Source organism: Malania oleifera, chromosome 13 (assembly GCF_029873635.1).
Source record: "Malania oleifera isolate guangnan ecotype guangnan chromosome 13, ASM2987363v1, whole genome shotgun sequence".
Taxonomy (NCBI): domain Eukaryota; kingdom Viridiplantae; phylum Streptophyta; class Magnoliopsida; order Santalales; family Ximeniaceae; genus Malania; species Malania oleifera.
The window spans coordinates 59,699,523-59,720,272 of NC_080429.1; positions in this window are offsets into that span (position 1 = coordinate 59,699,523).

Here is a 20,750-nt window from a genome sequence, read left to right on the forward strand (position 1 = left end):
GTATGATATGAAATAAAACTCAATAGAGAATGTGTATTTTTCTCAAAATGATTTTTGAAATTTTTGAATGAAATATATATAATAAGCTCTTTAAATATTTAAAACTAAACAAATATCTCTCCAAAAATATTTTTCAATAAAAATGTAGGAGAACCTAGGGTTTGCTCTCAAAGGGATTTTTGCACAAATGAATATATATGATCTTAGGTTTAAAAAAAATAGTGTGCAAAAATATTCACAAGCTAAAATAAGTTTCTCAAAAAATATTTATCAAGAAGAAATGTGTGGGAGAAACTATATGCTTACTCTTAGAAAATGATTTTCAAAATAAAAACAAGAGAGAGTAAAAGCTTTTGTATAATGAATGCACCAGATAAAAACTTCTTTCAACAATCCCTTAAAAACAATTGATTTGTAAGCAAGGGAGTGAAAGAACAAACAAATTATTAGAATTGGTGTATTCCCAAGAGGGGGGGGGGGTTGAATTGGAATTTAAAATTTATCGCCTAGGTTAAACCAGATAAACAGCAGTATGTACACAACCTAGGGTCAGTCTATGCAATTTCCAAATGCGTAGATAAATATAATGAGGAAATTAAGTCATATGCATCATTCACCCATAACATACATGTGCGGTAAATATAAAATGCGGAAATGTAAATGAACACACGAAATGTTATCGGGGTTCGGCCAACTGTGCCTACGTCCCCGCCTCTAGCTCGCAAGCCGAAGGATTCCACTAATGGCTCACTTAAGGGTGGAGCGGCACTGTTTACAACTAGGTCAAATTATCACAGGGCTGACCTCAACCTTAACCAGGTCAATTAGCGGGGCTGACCTCAACCTACACACCTTAACAGGACGAAGCACCTAGCTTTCCTAACCGGGTCTAAGCCAATCCGGGACTATTCCAGGGCTAGTCTCCCTCTTTAGGCCTGTGCTTGGAAATACAACAGTATTTAAAATACAATCAAATGGTATAATGAATAAGCTTTCAAGTAAAGCAGATGTGTACCCAGATATGCGCAATCACAAACACCACAGTATGATTCAATATGTAAGGTCAATGTGGTATAAATGGTTCAACTCTCAAAGGTATTTTCAATTAGTGTAATGCGTACATGAGAGTGACATACTAGTAGTGTTTGTATCACTAGATATGTTCAATAAATAAGCTCACACAAAGATGTCTAGTCTCAAGTATTTCAATCAACAGGATAGTTCAAGCATGTGAGTATTAAATGAAGTATGCTCGGTTTGCAAAAGATGCGTAATCTTTGTATTCAGCAAATAATATATGAGTGAAAGAATATTGCAACAAAGACCATTATCTCATAAACAAATATCTCTTCAAATGTATTTATCAATATAAAGCACACTAGATATTTGAAGATGATTTTGAAAAGCTTTTGCAAACAAAATACTAAATGATCTTCTCAAGATATTGCAATGAAGGTGCAAGCTTAGAAGATCTAATAAGGTTTTCTTAGGATAGACTTATCAACAAAGTCCCCTAAGAATCCTTCGGTTTCGCTCTCTAATAAAATCGTGCCAAGCAAATACAACAAGGAGAGCAAACCTATTCAAGCACACTCAATCCACTTACAAATGATGTAGGCAATGATAGAAGGCAAGTATGAGTGATTTTTGGTAAGAAAATGAGTAGTATAGGGTTTTTATTTTTTCAGAGAATTTCTCCCTAATCAAAGTGACTAATCATCTTTTAATCTTTGCAAATGATCACATATATATAGCTATGGAAGGAAATATGATCGTTGAAGACCTATTGGGTATTGTTGGAAAATTTTAATGACACTTAAAACAATTTAACCCTGTTTAAAATATTTAACCGCGGTAAAAAAATAGGAGCAACCTGAGAGGTCCGGTCAACCAGAAATGGTTCAGTCGACCAGGACTCAAATGGCTCGGTCGACTAGGGGACTTTTGAACTGAAAGGCTCGGTCGATCGAGGAGGGAGATTTGCCAAACTTTCGAGGTTCGGTCGACTGGGCCTTTTTAAACTGCATGGTTCGGTCGACCAGACCACTGGGAATTCTCCTGAGGACCCTCCGGTCGACTAGGTAGTTGGAGTACAAAAGTGGTCGGTCGACCGGGAGGTCAAAATGTTGACTCCCAGGTGGTTCGGTCGACCGGGGTCAAATGAACTACAGGGTCTCGATCGACCGGGACCTTGGTTAACGGTTGACCCAGGTATGGTTCGGTCGACCAGGCCAGAAATGAACTGATTTGGCCGGTCGACCAAAAGTGCACCAAGTGTGTATTTCGGTCTTGTCTTGACACAATCAAGCCCTATTTAAGTGCCTAACAAATATATGTGAAAGTGTGAGTGTCCTAGGAGCACTTGGGGTCCAATTTGAAGACACCGAAAAAGTCCGGTGTCAGTCGACCGAATCGAAGGGTACACCCTAAGGTCTTTCTATGGTCATTTTCTCATTCATGGTTTGTTTGAGCTTACTTAGTAAATCATACATGTGATGTGTGTGAGCTTATTACAAACCAAGTACCTACTTACTATTACAGACCAATTAAATATATTACATTATGAAATAAAACTTTGGTTTTCGGGCTTTACTTGACTTTGTGCACATATTTATTTTAACACCCTTAATTCCTGCACAAAACCTCAAACACTTATTAGATACAATAAGTATTTGTCATAATCAAAACCGGGCGTGACCAATAAGGTCAACACAAATGTGACCAATAAGGTCAACACAAATGCTCTCTTAAAAAAATTCAAAGGAAAGAGTATAAGAGAGTATAAATTAAAGAAAAAAATATTTTGGGAGGATTTACAAAATAAGGATTAGATAAGAAATAAGTTATGAGGGGCTATTTATAGACTTCTTGAAAAATATGGTCGTTAGGGCTCTTGGAATTTTTAAATTTGTTTAATTAAAAACTAAACAAGTTTTAGCACTAAAAAATGGCCAAACCAGAGAGGGTCGGTCAACTGGCAAAGGTGTTGGTCGACTGACCACAAGCTAAAATTTGAATTTTTTATGAGGCTCGATTGACTGAGGAAGAGGTTGGTCGACTCACCTTGGCAATTCCCATTCATTCGTTAGTTCGGTCGGCTGTCCTCAAGAGCATTCTGCTGAGTGAATAGTGATGGTTGACTGAGGCTCTTTCTTTTTTAGATGGCCAGTCGGTTGAGCTTTAACAACAGGTTAAGTTCTAAGTCGGTCGGCTGGTGCTTTAATCTTGAGGATATGGTCAGTTGATTAGGGCTCTATAAAATAGGCTAAAACATGAAGGATGGTTGGTTGAGGAAGTGAAGCATATTTCAGCTCGATTGGCTGGGCTTAGAAAAAATACAATTTTGCCCTTAAGGTAAGGTCGGTCGACTGAGGATTTTAAAATAGGAAAGGGCCAGTCGACCGAGGTTTGTGTAAAAGTGATTTTTAGCCAGAATTTTTACCTGAAAGCTATTCTAAAAACCCTAGTATGATTTTAGCTTTATGAAAAGGATTTTTGATGATAGTGTTGGTACCTAAGGTCTGTCTACGGTCATTCTGAGCATTTAACTACATCATGCAGAGCATGCAATATTACATACCAAAAGCCTAAATGCAATTACAAATAAAAAACATGTCTTCATTCCTTTGCTCTTCGATCTTCATGGAATATTCCAGAGTGATGTATACTTTATGTTCCTCCTAGCTTCCAGTTCCCTTTTCCCTTATGTGTGATCTGAATTATAAACACATGCTAAGTACACACATAAGAACCTTGTGCTTTGTCAACATCAAAACAGAGATCGAACACAAAAGGTCAACAGATTCCTACATTTATAGTCTCCATAATTTCCTTATGAGGTTGTACCACTGTGTCCTCCTACTTAATTAACCTTAGAATTTTAGTTGACAAACCAACTTCTTTCTTACCCTCCATAGAAGAATCAATGGTGAATTATTGAAATTAGTTTTATCTTGTACTTGTGTTAGTTATTTTAAAATGCTTTTGTTTTTGTTTTTTTTTTCCTCATTCACCCAAGGAAGTAAAGAACAAAAAATGAACATGAGTGGATGAAAGTGTAAACAACCATAGCCACAGGCAATGCTATTAGAAGAAACCAAAGGAAAAGAAAGAAAAAGCAAAAAAGAATCATAACAAAAATTACCATCACTCACACTTTGGAAAAAAAAAAACATTTCAATTTTGTAGTGGCTCATCCATGAGATGGATATCCCCTTAGGTGGAAATTTCCTCATCAATGACATTAATCCCAAGCCTCTCATCAAAGAGGGTCAAAAACTCCTATACCACTGACTTCTCCCTAGAGTAAATGATATATGTTGGCTAAGGGAAGTTGTACCGAAGGTGAGGAAAAGTGATAGAAGATTCATTTAGAATTCTTCACTCTAGTTTGGCTATCCACCTTTCTTTACATACTCTAGCCATGAGGACAACATCATCCTTTGCTAGTTGGAACCCAAGTCCAAAGGTTTCCCGATGTCCCCACAACACTGCTGGCTCTATTATTCCTTATAACTGCTTGCCTAGACTTTCCCTTGCATGGTAGTTCTGCAGTAACATCTATCGGGACACCACCATGCATACCTTGGAGAACTTGACTTTTGTTGGTTCACCCATGGCTCCTAGGTATCAAGGGTAGAAACTCGAATGCATGGTAGGAACAATCCATTGTCAAGTTTTCTACCCCAATGTAAGACAACATCCCTGAAATTAGGAATAGCTTCCTAAGAAGGGGGGGGGGGGGTGAATTGGATTTTAAAAAAAAAATTTTCCTTTAGAATTAGTTCTTTTAAGTTGTAAATCTTAGAAACAATCACAATCAACACAGCAAGATCAAACACTCAATTTATGTAACAATATATGTGAAAATTTACTACACTCAGTATAAGCCCTGTATCACAATTATTCTTCTTACCAATGTTTAGTTTTTAAATAAACTTTTAGATTAATAGGTCAAGGATAATCAACCAACGTAGTCCCTTTCGGTTTCCTCAATCAATGCTGATTTATCCAAAACAAATTACCTTCCGGTCTATTTAACAACCAAACATTCAAAATTGAAATTTAAAGCAACCACACAGATTATATCCTTGAAAAATAAAGAGTAGAGTAGAGAAAGAAGAACACATGGATTTTTACGAGGTTTGGCTTCAACACAACCTACATCCTCGCCCTTGGTAAAACCGCCAAAGGATTCACTATTACCGTTCCTTTATTAGCCGGAACAAAACCAGTTACAAGCACTCCTTGGGTAAGGCTAGAGCCTGCCTTCTCCAAATAATCTCCCCTTGTTTGGCCCAACGATTCAATACTCAAATCGTCAACAAATCCTTTTACAAAGATAGAAGTACAAGAACTTGCTCCTCAAATAGCTGATTAGTACAACTTTGAAACACTTATGCACTTCAGTAAATTCAGAATACGAATCTTAGAATGAAGCCCTTAGAAATTTATCACCATGGGTATTTTCAATGAAAGAATTAGCAACTCAATGATCAAACATAGTGAGGGATTCAGCAAAAACTTCTCTTAATTTCAAGCAAGGATGAGAGCAATTTGAAGCACTTTCAGAAATTCAGAATGAGAGAGAGTATGACAGCAGAATGTGATTTCTTAATGATCTTGGTGTTGAAATCAATGTGTCTTAAAGGTATTTATAGATGTAGAAAACCTTCTTACTTATTCCCCAAGAATACTCAGCCTTGTTTCCATATATTAAACTTATTTGAGTTTCCAAATATTTGAATTTCAAAAATTATATTCGTTGGAAAATAGAAAAATGTCGCGAGGCAGACGACTGTGAAGTCTTGGCAGTCGTCTATCCATTTAATATAATTGTAAAAATCATAGGCAGAAAGGTGGCAGTCGTCTGTCCCTTGAGTGGCAGTCGTCTATCACTAGAATATGAGTTGACAGTCGTCTGTCCATATGGTGACAGTCGTCTGTCCATGTGTAATTTTAACCTTTCAGTAACATAGAAGGTGGACATTCGTCTGTTGAAAGCTACACAGTCTTCTCACTTTTCACTGGCATTCGTCTGTCAAAGCCTTGATAGTTGTCTGTCAGGCTTTTGTGTTTCAGTTTTAAGCCTTGTTCATTTAGCCAGTTGTCTGTCTATTAACAGACAGTCGTCTGTCTATTAACAGGCAATTGTCTGTCCACTGAATGATTTTCTTTTCTAGTCAATTTTTGATTTCTCTCTCATTGTTGCTTAGAATATAGATTTGTTTTAACTTTAAAAACATATTCCAAATTTTATCTTAAGGTCTCTAAGTCTCTTTGCCTAATGAGCTTCAAAATGAAAACTTCATACTTGAATAAACTTAAAGTACTTACAAAGACTTGTCCTTGGTACTCAAAAATTCTTCTTTGCTCTGAAATTTCTTTGTTGCTAGTCTCTGATCTCTCAGAATTGTCTCATCTTTCATCTCTTTAAACCCTTTTGATATTTCTTCATTAATTTAGACTTTGAGCTCTCATGTTGATCTTCTTTAATAATCATGCTCCTATGGTCTTCAGACTTTGATCCATGCTACATGAGTACTTTCAATATGGATTCCTGAGAAATACAACATTCAACCGAAGCATGTTAAGTCCTACTTGTTTGTTAGCATCAAAATATAGTATTAAGCCTTGTAAAGCCAGCAATCTCCCCCTTTTTGATGATGACAAACAAAAAGCAAAAATTTTGAGTGAGCCTTAAAAAGACTCCCCCTTTCAATAAGCTTCATCTTAATAGAATCAGTATTATTTTCATAATTCATGCTCATTTCTTTATCATACATCATTCATGCTAAAAAAATACATCATTCATGCTCATTTCAAGTTCATGCTTAAGTTCAAGCTTAATTTTTGCTAAACATTTCTCCTCCTTTGACATCAATCAAAAAATATAATTTGAGTATATAAAGATCAAGGGCAAATATTAATCTGAGTATATGTGAAACCAATGTTAATGTATTAACATCAATTGATTAAAGATTATTTTCAAGTGATAACTCATAATACTCCCCCTGTCAATCAGCATACTCAATAATTTCTTGTGATTCATAAGGTCAGAAGTTGCAAAGTTTTCAGAGTTATCATTAACATTAAAACTTATAATACATCAAACTGATAACAAAACATTGCAAAAGTTTTGGGTTTCAGAGCTAGAAACAAATACATATAAAGACTAATAGTTTTTGCTTACACATACTTCCCCTTTTTACAGCAAAAACAAAAAACATTTAGAATTTAAGCACGTGTAGCATACAGAATAGAAAAAACACCAACAAAAGTCTATATGTCAGAGTTAGTGTCACTATCTTCTTCTTCTTCTTCTTCTTCTTCTTCATCATCATCTCCTGCATTTTCTTCTTCTTCTTCTTCAGCTTCATCCTCATCAGAATTTTTACTATCCTCATTATCTAAATCAGTACATGTTTAATGACATGATGCTCTATCTTACCAATACGATTGTCTAATGAGGTATACTTGTCATCAATGGTTGAGAGTTTGTCTTGAAGAGAAGCAAAGTTTTATTGCATTTCGGAACTAAAGCTAGTATAATTATGATAAAATGGAAGAAACCAAGGTGGCATATCAGCTTCTTCAGGAGTTGGACTCCTTTCTTCATATGCAGGTCTTGTTGGTCTATTTCCCCTGAACATCCATCCCTCGGTATACTTTTTTTAACCCATTCGTTTCAATGTAGTATATGAGAAAACATGGTAATGGGTTCTTTTTACTATTTTGGAAGCTGGAGAGAGGACTTGAAAATGGGCAAAGATTACGGAAAGAATACCGTCGTATGGAAGCCCAATTCTAGGAGAGTCAAGCTTCATCACCATCCACTTCAGTATAATACTGGATAAGTCTAATTTCTTCCCTTTTAGTAAGCACCACATAACAAAACAATCAAAATATGACACATGATCAAAGGATCCAAACCTGGGAATTATATTGTATGCAATGATCTTATGCAGTATTTGTGCCTGAAGATTAAGTTGCTTCTATGGTGGAGGATGTCCAAAATACACAGGTGCATCATTCATCACAAGAGGTAGAAATTCTTGTGGTGAGAATCCTTGTTTTGTGGTCCATTGCTTCTCAACTGGTGTACACTCAAAATTTCCATGCTTGATATGAAGAATTTTCCGTAATGAGTGTGGGGTAAGTGTAATCCTTCGACCATAAATCTCAGAAGTAATTCCATCTTCCTTCTTAACCAAGTTAGAATAAAAAATCTTAATCTGATATGGGTAATACCCTTTTACTTGATGAAGAATGAACGTCTCCTATCCTATAGATTTGAACATTTCAATAATTTCAGGAAAATTTTCTTCAAAGAAAGTAAAGTCTAAAATCTTATAGAATATTGGTTCAATTGCAGATATGTGATTCTGATACAATGATTTCATGTGTGAAGAGACCAGCCATTTTTCTATGTCATCGTTGCTTGTAGGCTTTGAAGAAGACGAGGAGGCTTTGTTCTTCTTTCCCATAGTTTTGGTACGAACCATCTTGATATGCAGAAACCCTAGATATGTATGGAGTAGGTGTGCGATGGATAATTGTTGTGTGTAGCTTGGGAGAGAAAGAACTGAGAAAAAAGAGAAGAGAAGATGTTTTAGAGGAAGGAAGATGAATGGACAGACATCTGTAGGGTTTAAAAATCATGTTTTTAAGTGAAAGATACATTACTAGCCATGAGACAATCGTCTGTCACTAATTGGATAGTCATCTGTCCATAGACAGTAGCCTGCCAGTCGTCTACTAGCTCACTGGAAGTCGTCTGTCTACTGTCTTTTACACAAATAGTAGTCTGCCAGTCGTCTACTAGCTCTATGGCAGTCCTCTACCCTAACCAACTGAACTTCTTCCTTTTTAGTTAACTTCTCTTATATGTAACATGCCTAATTCTTGTTGAATAAATACAAATTGATCCTTAGCTAATGGTTTGGTAAATATATCAGCTAGTTGAGCATGAGTATTGACAAATTCAAGAACTATTTCTTTCTTGTCTACATTATCTCTTAAAAAGTGATTACGTATATCAATATATTTAGTTCTTGAATGTGATACCAGATTCTTTGAAATATTTATCGCACTTGTATTATCGCATTTTATGGGGATTGTTTGGTATTGAATTTTGAAGTTCCCTAATTGTTGTTTCATGTATAAAATTTGAGCATAGCAGCTCCCAGCTGCTATGTATTCTATTTCAACTGTAGATAATGCTACGGAATTTTGTTTTTTTGAAAACCATGAAACTAATGAGTGTCCTAAAAAGTGGCAAGTCCCACTAGTGCTTTTTCTATTTATTTTGCATCCTGCATAATCTGCATCTGAATAACTCATCGTTTCGAAATTAGTTCCTTTTGGATACCATAACCCTAAATCTAGTGTGCCTAGCAAATATCTAAGAATCTGTTTTACTGCTGTTTGATGTGATTCCTTAGGAGCCGATTGGAACCTAGCACATATACACACACTGAACATTATATCTAGTCCACTTGCTGTTAAGTAAAGTAAACTTCCTATCATACCTCGAAAATGCTTGGTATCAACTTGTTTCCCTTTTTCATCCTTGTCTAGACTTGTTGAAGTGCCCATGAGAGTTCCTATGGGTTTACTTTCTCCCATATCAAACTTCTTTGACATGTCTTTAACATACTTAGTTTGATTTATGAAAGTTCCATTTTTAGCTTGTTTGATTTGCAAACCTAGAAAGTAATTTAATTCTCCCATCATGCTCATTTCAAACTCTCTTTGCATAGTTATAACAAATTCATTACACAAGTCTTCCTGAGTAGCTCCAAATATAATATCATCAACATAAATTTGTACTATAAGCATATTATTATCTTTGGTTTTTATAAATAAAGTGTTTTCTATCTTTCCTCTTGAAAAATTATTTTGGAGTAGAAATTTGCTTAGCCTATCATACCAAGCTCTAGGAGCTTGTTTCAAACCATATAGGGCCTTAGTTAGCTTAAATACATGATATGGGTTCTTAGAGTCTTCAAAACCTGGAGGTTGTTTAACATAGACTTATTCATTAATATAGCCATTTAGAAATGCACTTTTTACATCCATTTGGTATAATTTGAAGTCTTTATAGGCTGCATAGGCAAGAAGCATCCTTATTGCTTCCATTCTTGCTACAGGGGTAAAGGTTTCTTCATAATCAATGCCTTCTTCTTGATTATGACCTTGTGCTACAAGCCTAGCTTTATTTCTTACAACTACAGTTTCATCCTTTTTATTTCTAAACACCCATTTAGTTCCTATGATTGACTTGTCTTTAGGTTTAGGTATAAGTTTTCATACTTGACTTCTTTCAAATTGATTTAGTTCCTTCTGTATAGCTACGATCCAAGAATCATCATTTAAGGCTTCTTCAATATTTTTGGGTTCAACTTGAGATAAAAAGGCATAATGGTTGCAAATATTTTTTAATGAGGCTATAGTGGCTATTCCTTTTGATGTTTCACCAAGAAGTTGTTCTTTTGGGTGATTTTTTATCATATCTCCATTCTTTAGGAAGCTTCAGATTTTTGATAAGGTTTTTAGTTGGAGCATCATTATTGTTTTCTTCTTTTATTTCAAGATCTTCTTCTTTTTGTGGAGTATCTTCTTTTTCATTATTCTCATTTTTATTGTCATGATTGTTTGATTCATCAAATGTTATGTGTATTGATTCCATAATAGTAAAGGTTCTTTTATTATAAACCCTATAAGCTTTACTATTTATAGAGTACCCTAGGAAGATGCCTTCATCAGATTCTGCATCAAATTTTCCTAGTTCATCTTTAGTATTAAGGATAAAACATTTGCATCCGAACACATGAAAGTAGGAAATATTAGGTTTTCTACCTTTCCAAAATTCATATAGTGTTTTGTCTATTTTTTATCTTATTGATACCCTATTTACAATGTAGCATGCTGTATTTACAACTTTTGCCCAAAAGTATTTAGATAGATTATTTTCATTCAACATTGTTCTCCATTTCTTGTAGAGTTATATTTTTTTTTCTACAACTCCATTTTGTTGTGGAGTCCTAGGTGCGGAAAAATTATGGTTTATTCCATATTCATTACAAAATTTTTTAACATTTTTGTTTTTAACTTCCCTACCTTGATCACTCCTAAAGTTTGTTATATTATAGCCATTTTCATTTTGTAATTTCTTACATAATGTAATAAGCATGTCATAGGCTTCATCTTTGTTTGCTAGAAATAATACCCAAGTGAATCTTGAAAAATCATCCACTATTACAAAAGCATATTGTTTACCTCTTAGGCTTAAGGTTCTAGTTGGACCAAATAAGTCTAGATGCAGCAATTCTAGGGGTCTTTTTGTAGATATGTATTTTTTCTTTTTGAAACTTGTTTTAACTTGCTTTCCGTTTTGGCATGCATCACATATCTTGTCTTTTATGAATTTTGTATTAGGTAGTCCTTTGACAAAATTTTTCTTTGATAATTTGGATAATAGGTCCATGCTAGAATGTCCTAGTTTCCTATGTCATAGCCAACTTATTTCATTCATTGCTGCCAAACAAGTTACATTCTGATTTACTAAGTTCTCAAAATTTATACAATAGACATTGTTTATCCTATGAGCTATAAATAAGGTTTCATTGTTCTTAGGATTTTGAATAACACATTTTTCTTTCTTAAAGGTTATTTCAAACCCTTTGTCACTTAATTGGCTAATGCTTAAAAGGTTGTGTTTCAATTTTTCTACTAAGAGCACATTATCTATAGTGAGTGAAGGTTCTTTACCAAATTTTCCGATGCCAATGATTTTACCTTTGGCATTGTCACCTAAGGTGACGTATCCACCATCCTTTTGTTTTAATGTAGTGAACTTGGTCTTGTCACCGGTCATGTGCCTTGAGCACCCGCTATCCAAGTACCACTTATCCATTGATGGTGTTGTCCTAAAGCATACCTACAAAGGAGGATTTTTTGTGTTAGTCTTTGGAACCCAAATTCTTTTAATTTTCTTTGTTTTTTTGTTAGTTCCATTATTGACTTTCCACTCCCCTTGCACTTTAACATACTTTCTCTTTAGTGGGCAGTCGAACAATACGTGACCTTTAGTCTTGCACATGTAACAAGTGGTGTGTTCATGTTTGTTGTTTGAGGAAGTGCTAGCATAGTGCTTGGCCTCCTTGAAAAAGTATCCCATGTATAATTTCTTATTCTTTTTATTTGTCTTACCATTATAACCTATCCCTTCTTTATTTCCATGTAGCCTTTGTTGTCCAATCATTTTTTCAAAATTATCTTTACGTTTTGTAAAGTTATATATAATTTTCTCTTTATCCTCTACTAATATCTTAAGTTCATTTACTTCTAAATCTTTTTTATTCCAACTATCTTTATGAGTTTTGCTTAATTCTTGAGTTACTTTATTTACTTCCCTTTCTAACTTCTCAATACAAATGTCTTTTTCTTTTTCAATGATTTTGAATGAATCAAGTTGCTTTAATAGTTATTTATTTTGATCTTTCAAAGTTATATTTCTCTTCGAAATTTTTATGAATCTCTTATACAAAGAAAACAATTCAGCTTGCAATTCCTTATAAGAAGGCATGCTGTCACATGATTCATCACACGACTCATTGTGAGATTCTGTAGAGGAATAGTAGGAGTTTACCTTTTCTTCATTCACCATGAAACATTTGTTTGCCATCTCTTATTCGCTTGATTCATTTTATATCTCGCTAGAGCTTGAATCATCCCACGTAGCTTTCATAGCTTCCTTCTTTTTCTTCTTATCTTTCTTGAGCAACGGACAATCTGGTTTGATATGCCCTGGTTTCTTGCAATGATAACATATTGGAGGTTCATTCTTACTCTTATTTTCCTTCCTTCTTGTCTCTCCTTTTCCAGGTTTCTTTTTATTGAACTTCCTAGGAAATCTCTTATTTCTTCTATAGAACTTACCTAGTCTCTTAGTGATGAATGCTAATTCATCTTGATCTAAGTCACTTGTCTCACTTTCCTCTTCACTCGAGCCGTGGCTAGATGCTTTTAGTGCAATAGATCTTTTATGCTTTGGTTCAGGATTCCTTTCTTTTAAGGCCATTTCATAGGTAAGAAGTGAACCTATGAGTTCATCTAAAGAGATAGTCTTAAGGTTTCTACCTTCAGTGATAGTTGTAGCCTTTGGTTCCCGTATTGAGGAAAGGCCTCTTAGGATTTTTCTGATCATTTTGTAGGTAGTATAAGTTTTCCCTAAGGCACTTAAGGAATTTATTATGTGGGTAAATCTGGTGTACATACTTGATATTGTTTCATCAAAATTCATCTTGAATGCTTCATATTCGTTTGTTAACATGTCTATCCTATTGTCTCTAACATTAATAGTTCCTTCATATGTCACTTCTAATTTGTCCCCTATTTCTTTAGCCATCTTGCATGCCATGACCCTATTAAATTCGTTAGCATCTAAGGCACAATATAAAGCATTTATAGCGCTTGAATTGATTTGAAGCATTTTATAGTCTGAATCGATCATATCCCTTTTTTCTTTTGGAATATGTTTTCCATCAACTATTTTAGTGGGAATAAGGTCTCCATCCATAACTACTTCCCATGCTTTCCAATCCATGTGTTGGAGATAGATTTGCATTCTCTTTTTCCAAAATGTATAATTATGTCTACAAAAAATTGGTGGACGAGTTGAGGATTGACCTTCACCAAAAGGTGCTACTCCTATATTTGCCATTTGATCTTTTTATAGTTTCTTGTTAGGAATTACTATAACTAGGCTCTGATACCAATTGAAATTAGGAATAGCTTCCCAAGAGGGGGGGGGGGGGATGAATTGGATTTAAAAAAAAATTGTTCCTTTATAATTAGTTCTTTTAAGTTGTAAATCTTAGAAACAAACACAATCAACACAGTAAGATCAAACACTCAATTTATGTAACAATATATGTGAAAATTTACTGCACTTAGTATAAGCCCTGTATCACAATTATTCTTCTTCCCAATGTTCAGTTTTTAAATAAACTTTCAGATTAATAGGTCAAGGATAATCAACCAATGTAGTCCCTTTTGGTTTCTGCAATCAATGCTGATTTATCCAAAACGAATTACCTTCTAGTCTATTTAACAACCAAACATTCGGAATTGAAATTTAAAGCAACCACGCAGATTATATTCTTGAAAAATAAAGAGTAGAGTAGAGAAAGAAGAACACAGGGATTTTTACAAGGTTTGGCTTCAACACAGCCTATGTCCTTGCCCTTGGAAAAACTGCCAAAGGATTCACTATTACCGTTCCTTTATCAGCTGAAACAAAACCAGTTACAAGCACTCCTTGGGTAAGGCTAGAGCCTGCCTTCTCCAAACAATCTCCCCTTGTTTGGTCCAATGATTCAATACTCAAATCGTCAACAAATCCTATTACAAAGATAGAAAACAAGACGTACAAGAACTTGCTCCTCAAAGAGTTAATTAGTACAACTTTGAAACACTTATGCACTTCAGTAAATTCAGAATATGAATTTTAGAATGAAGCTCTTAGAAATTTATCACCGTGGGTATCTTTCAATGAAAGAATCAACAACTCAATGATCAAACATAGTGAGAGATTCAGAAAAAACTTCTCTTAATTTCGAGCAAGGATGAGAGCAATTTGAAGCACTTTCAGAAATTCAGAATAAGAGAGAGTATGACAGCAGAATGTGATTTCTTAATGATCATGGTGTTGAAATCAATATGTCTTAAGGGTATTTATAGATGTAGAAAACCTTTTTACTTATTCCCCAAGAATACTCGTACTTTTTTCCATATATTAAGCTTATTTGAGTTTCCAAATATTTGAATTTCAAAAATTATATCTGTTGGAAAACAGAAAAATGCCACGAGACAAACGACTGTGAAGTCCTGGTAGTTGTTTGTCCATTTAATATAACTATAAAAATCATAGGTAGAAAGGTGGCAGTCGTCTGTCCCTTGAGTGGCAGTCGTTTGTCCATATGGTGACAGTCGTCTGTCCATGTGTAATTTTAAGCCTTTCAGTAACATAGAAGGTGGACAGTCATACGGTGAAAGCTACACAGTTTTCTCATTTTTCACTGGCATTCGTCTGTCAAAGCCTTGACAGTCGTCTGTCAGGCTTTTGTGTTTCAGTTTTAAGCCTTGTTAATTTAGCTAGTCGTCTGTCTATTAATAGATAGTCATCTGTCCACTGAATGATTTTCTTTTCTAGTCAATTTTTGATTTCTCTCTCATTGTTGCTTAGAATATAGATTTGTTTTAACTTTAAAAACATATTCCAAGTTTTATCTTAAGGTCTCTAAGTCTCTTTGCCTAATGAGCTTCAAAATGAAAACTTCATACTTGAATAAACTTAAAGTACTTACAAAGACTTGTCCTAAGTACTCAAAAATTCTTCTTTGCTCTGAACTTTCTTTGTTGCTAGTCTCTGATATCTCAGAATTGTACAATCTTTCATCTCTTTAAACCCTCTTGATATTTCTTCATTAATTCAGACTTTGGGCTCTCATGTTGATCTTCTTTAATCATCATGCTCTTATGATCTTCAGACTTTGATCCATACTATCATACTTTGATCCATGCTACATGAGTACTTTCAATATGGATTCCTGAGAAATACAATACTCAACTGAAGCATGTTAAGTCCTAGTTGTTTGTTAGCATCAAAATAGAGTATTAAGCCTTGTAAGGCCAACAATCCCTAGTTTGTTGATTCCTTGGGTTTCCTCCTCGCTTACCCTAATAAGGAAATCACTGGTCATAAATTTGTGTTTATGGTGAAGGGTTGATAGAGTTGGTCCTACGATATGGATCTAAGGTTTCCCTAATAGCATAATGAAGGAATGAGCAATTTTTGTGATACCCCGTGGAAGAAAGGCTTAAAAGGATTAGATGTTGCTATCGATATCAACAAGGTGCACCTTTCTTTTCGGGAGCCTTCTCATAAAGAACTTCATGATTAAGCATGCTTGGCTTGGAGTAATCTTGGGATGGGTGACATTCTAGGAAGTTTTCTCAGAAAGTGTATGAGTTAGGACAAAACACACTAAAAAGGACACGTGTTGGATTGTGGGACCAGTCATTAGTCCGATAAGGCTCGCCCCCTATTGTCTGATCCAGGTGGAGGAGGAGAGACGCAGTGCTCTTTGGCAGACCCAAGTTAGGGCATCACAAAATGGTATTAGAGCCGATTAGCCAGTTGGAAGTGTGATGAGATTCACATCACCTGAGTTTGGAAATGTGGGTTTATAATGAGGACGTTATGTTTTGTAAGTGGGGAAAAATGTGATACCCCGTGAAAGAAAGGTTTAAAAAGATTAGATGTTACTACCCATATCAACAAGATGCATCTTTCTTTTCAGGAGCCTTCCTATAAAGAACTTCACGGTTAAGCATGCTTGGCTTGGAGTAATCTTAGGATTGGTGACCTTCTAGGAAGTTTTCTTAGAAAGTGTGTGAGTGAGGACAAAACACACTGAAAAGGACACGTGTTGGTTTTTGGAGCCAGTTATTAGTTCGATGAGGCTCGCCCCTATTGTTTGGTCCAAGTGGAGGAGGAGAGACGCAGTGCTCCCTGGTAGACCCAATGCTCCCTAGCATTACAATTTTCAATACGTGGAAGGCGATGGTGAAGGTGTAAGGGCCAATATCAACGCTCAAGTTTATCTCTCTAATGATTTCACTTATCGTGCCATAAAAAGCCTAGATAGTCAATTTTATTTTGCACATACGGGTCTAGTAAATTCCAAGTCTCCTGAAGGTATAGTTAGGATATACGTTCAGAGCTAACCCATTATCAATCAGAATTCGGGAGTCAATCATAGCATTTCATTTCATTGCTATGTGCAAGGGGGTTGATGTGTCCTCGCCTTTCTAGAGGGATTTCTTCATTAATGAAGGAGATGTAATTGGCTTCCAAAATAGACCCTACTAGATTTTTGAACTTGTCCAGGGGCATGTCGTGTGGTACATGAGCCTCATGACCTTTATCAATTTTACTTAATTTTTATGGAAGGCCAACAGTAAGTTTAGTAAGGATATATGGGCAGACGTATAATGTAGCTGTTCCACTGCCTGATACTCACTAATTTTTAGGTAGTGCAGGAGTTGGGTTGTATCTTCTTTGATAATATTCCTCTGGTTAGAATTCTCTTCTCTCTTTCCATTTTATTTTTTTGTCAAAGTCCTCCAAGTATAACATGGTCCACTACAGGACATCCTTCATATCCTCGAGACATTAGCTAGTGATAGGGTCTAAATAGTGGTGGTTGAGGTCTAAGGTGTAATGTTGTGGGGTGTAATTTCTCAGGGTATATAATGGATGTCCATTAGTGTCAAATTAATGATAGTTGGGGTAGGTTGTCTACTTTGATTGATTGGCCAACTTAACAACCTTCCTCGATAACATTTAGTAATGCTTGACTATAGTTTCCACTTCTATCAAATTAATCGATGGTCCTTCGTGGTTTAGTAGGGAATTAGTCTTGAAATTGGGGCCTTCAGGCTCTTTGTTGGGCTGGAAAGTGATGATTTTAGCATCTATTAGATCTTGCATTTTGTGCCTTAGTGTCCAACATCTTTTAGTAGTATGGCTAGAGGCTCCCATATGGAGCTCATATATGACGTTCGCATTCTACCATTTTCCAGGCTTTAGAGTCTTTGTAAGCATCAAGGTTATCCTCCCTTGCGCATGGAGTTGTTTGAATAGCTCAAACATAGGTCGGGGTAGAGGCATAAATCCCTTGGGGGCCTAGGAACGAACCTTTCTTGGCCCAAATTTGGCTAATTGGGCATAGGTAGACTGAGGATGGCTTATGGGCATAAGCGCTCAACGAATAGGTGGTCATGGTCTAGGCATGATATAGTGATTCCTTCCTGTTTCTGCTGCTAATCATCCCTTCTTCCTCTTCCTTCTTGTCTTTTTTCTCCTAAAGGACCCTTTTCTGAGTGCGAGTCTCTTGTATGGGGTGTGATGAAATACACCAAGTTCCTAGTTTCATACTAGCTTCCACGTTTTTGCCTATGCCAACTACCTCTGCAAAGTCTGTCAAGCTCAAGCTCAACATTTTGTCATAATAGATTCCCTAGAATAACCTACAAATAACTCTTTATAAGAATCTTGAATTTTGTAGCAAATGGGAAAAACAAAAACTAGTAGAGATCGGTCGACCACTTTTATAAGCGATCGACCTCTTGATGCTAAAAGCCTCATTTTGGGTTATTTTTCAACCTTTTCCTCAAAATTCTAATTTTTAAGTAAAACACACACACACACACACTCATATATTCACATAAGTTAAGTGTTGTAACCATTCTTAGAATAGATGTTTTAGGGTGCTAGGTCTTTTAAATCTCAAATTAAAGAGATTTAGAAGTCTACCTTCCCCTTTCACAACAATACTCCCAAACCAAATATTTTGAAAAACAAAGGTTTTCCTTTATTTTACTTTTAAAAAATAAAAATAAAGTGGCGACTCTGTTTTAGTAAAATGGTTAAGTAAGATAAGTTATGTTACTTACTTTGGTTATGCAAGTCACCATATGTTGGCAACCCAAAATGGGTTTTTGAAACCCGATGTTTACAGAGACTTAGTTAGAGAATTAAAACATAAAGTAAAAAGGAGATTGGCCATCATAATCTTCGCCCCAAAACTATTGCAGCATGATTTGTCAATGAGATTTTGGACCTCTAATTGCTTCGCTGTATTGTCCTTTGCCACATTATAGTATTGAGCAATGAGAAAAAATGAATTCTAGATCCTGACATGAATGACATTGAGCTTAGCCTCTAGCTTCATTACCTCCTAAGCATTTCTTGCATTCTGATTGTTGACATCATGGTATTGGTCTCCAAGGTATTCAAGGTTGCATCTTAAAGATGCATCTTTTGCGAGATATCTCTCTTCTCTAGCCAAGATCTCAGGGCAAACATTATTGACTCATTTCGAATTGTGCCTCTAAGTGTAAAAGTATGAAGTTGTATCAAGGATAATTTCAGGGTCGTATTCCATAGGAACTACTGATTATTAAAGTATTTGTGAAAATTTAGTAAAAATCTGATGATGTAAAATGCTATGTAAAATTATTTTTAGGGTTTTTATTATTATTTATTTTTATGTTTATGGAAACAGTAAACAAAATGGGAAGTACTTGAGAAAATGCTAAAATGAGATTGAACTTTTACCAAGATTCCAAAAATATAAATCCAATAACACAGCCAAAACAAAACAGATTCATTAAAACAATTTATCAAACACTTGGGTTACGTCCTTTGCTTCCACCATTTACTAATTTCTTGGATTTTACTCCTCTTCGTGTTAATCCATTCAAGACATTAATAAGATGAAATTTGTAAACCTAAGCTCGAGTAAATTTGCCAAGTCCAAATGGAACAAAATAAATACCCTCACTAAGCATCAATTGAACTCATGTAAAAATTAATTGATGAAAAATCCTAAATTAAATCAAAGTTTTGTTATGCCTAATGTCAACAACAAAACAAGAAATAAGAGTAAGAGATTTATCAACGATGTCTTCAAATTTCAATTTTAGTCAATTAAAATTATAACAATAACATTAAAGGAAACATAACAAATCATGGAAAGCAACCAACATTGAACCGCAACCCAAGTTGTAGAACTTAGTCAATCATGTTTGTAATTCGAAATTTTTGGATCAAATTAATGCCGCAATAAATCATTGCAACAATAAATAAAAGACAACAAAATTAACGAAACAAATTAAACCGACATGAACTCGTTCAAAACGATGAACTAAGTGGATAATACAAATAAAGGAACACTTTAATCCAATCATAAATTATTCAAAATAATAGACTAAATGGACAATAAAAATAAAGGAACACTTAATCCAACAATAAATTATTCAAAATAATAAATTAAAATGGGCAATTAAAAATAAAGTAACAAGAATAAAGTAAGAGAGGAGAGAAGATGGAGAAAGGAGAAAGGAGAAAGGAGAAAGGAGAAAGGAGAAATTATGTTGCCCAAACACAGCCCCAGCTCTCTTCTTCACGACTGTCCTCCTTTGCATGACCATGCATGTTTACTTTAATTCCAATTTAATGCACACACAAGCTGCCCTAACAGTCATTTGCATGTTGCTTTTGTTGGGAGAGATATCAACAAACAACCACAGCGGAATAATTCTTCTCCATATATGCAAACAAATATTGTATCTCTACTTTTATACGTGCTGAAAATAATAGAAAAAATAATCAATCACACCAATCACAAGCAATTTTTTACGTGGAAAACTTTTCCGATATGAAGAAGAAAAATCACGGGACCTAATCCAGTTGAAATCTCTACTATCAACTAAATAATGGGTACACAAAGTCTTCTCTAATCGCAATTAGAGGTTACAAATATATCTCATCAAGATATCAAAAATCTTGACAAATACAAAGAGAATTAGAGAGAATATACCAAAATCGCGGTTACTATTCACAGATAAAAATCCCAACTTCCGAACTCAAAATCCAATCTCCACCGTTCAGATCGTAACTTCTTGAGTTGTGAAACTCTCCTCAAAATTTCCAACACCTGCCACATGCACCTTTATGCGCATAGCCCCTATTGTTTTGCGTGGGCCATGCATTCTGCACCTGGACTCTTCTGGCCTAACTAGCCCATTTGCTTGTTCAATTGCACCACTCCTCTTACCTTCTTTTTGCTGCTTCACATGGGCCTCAATTGCATGGCCTATGCAATCTTTTGGGTTAC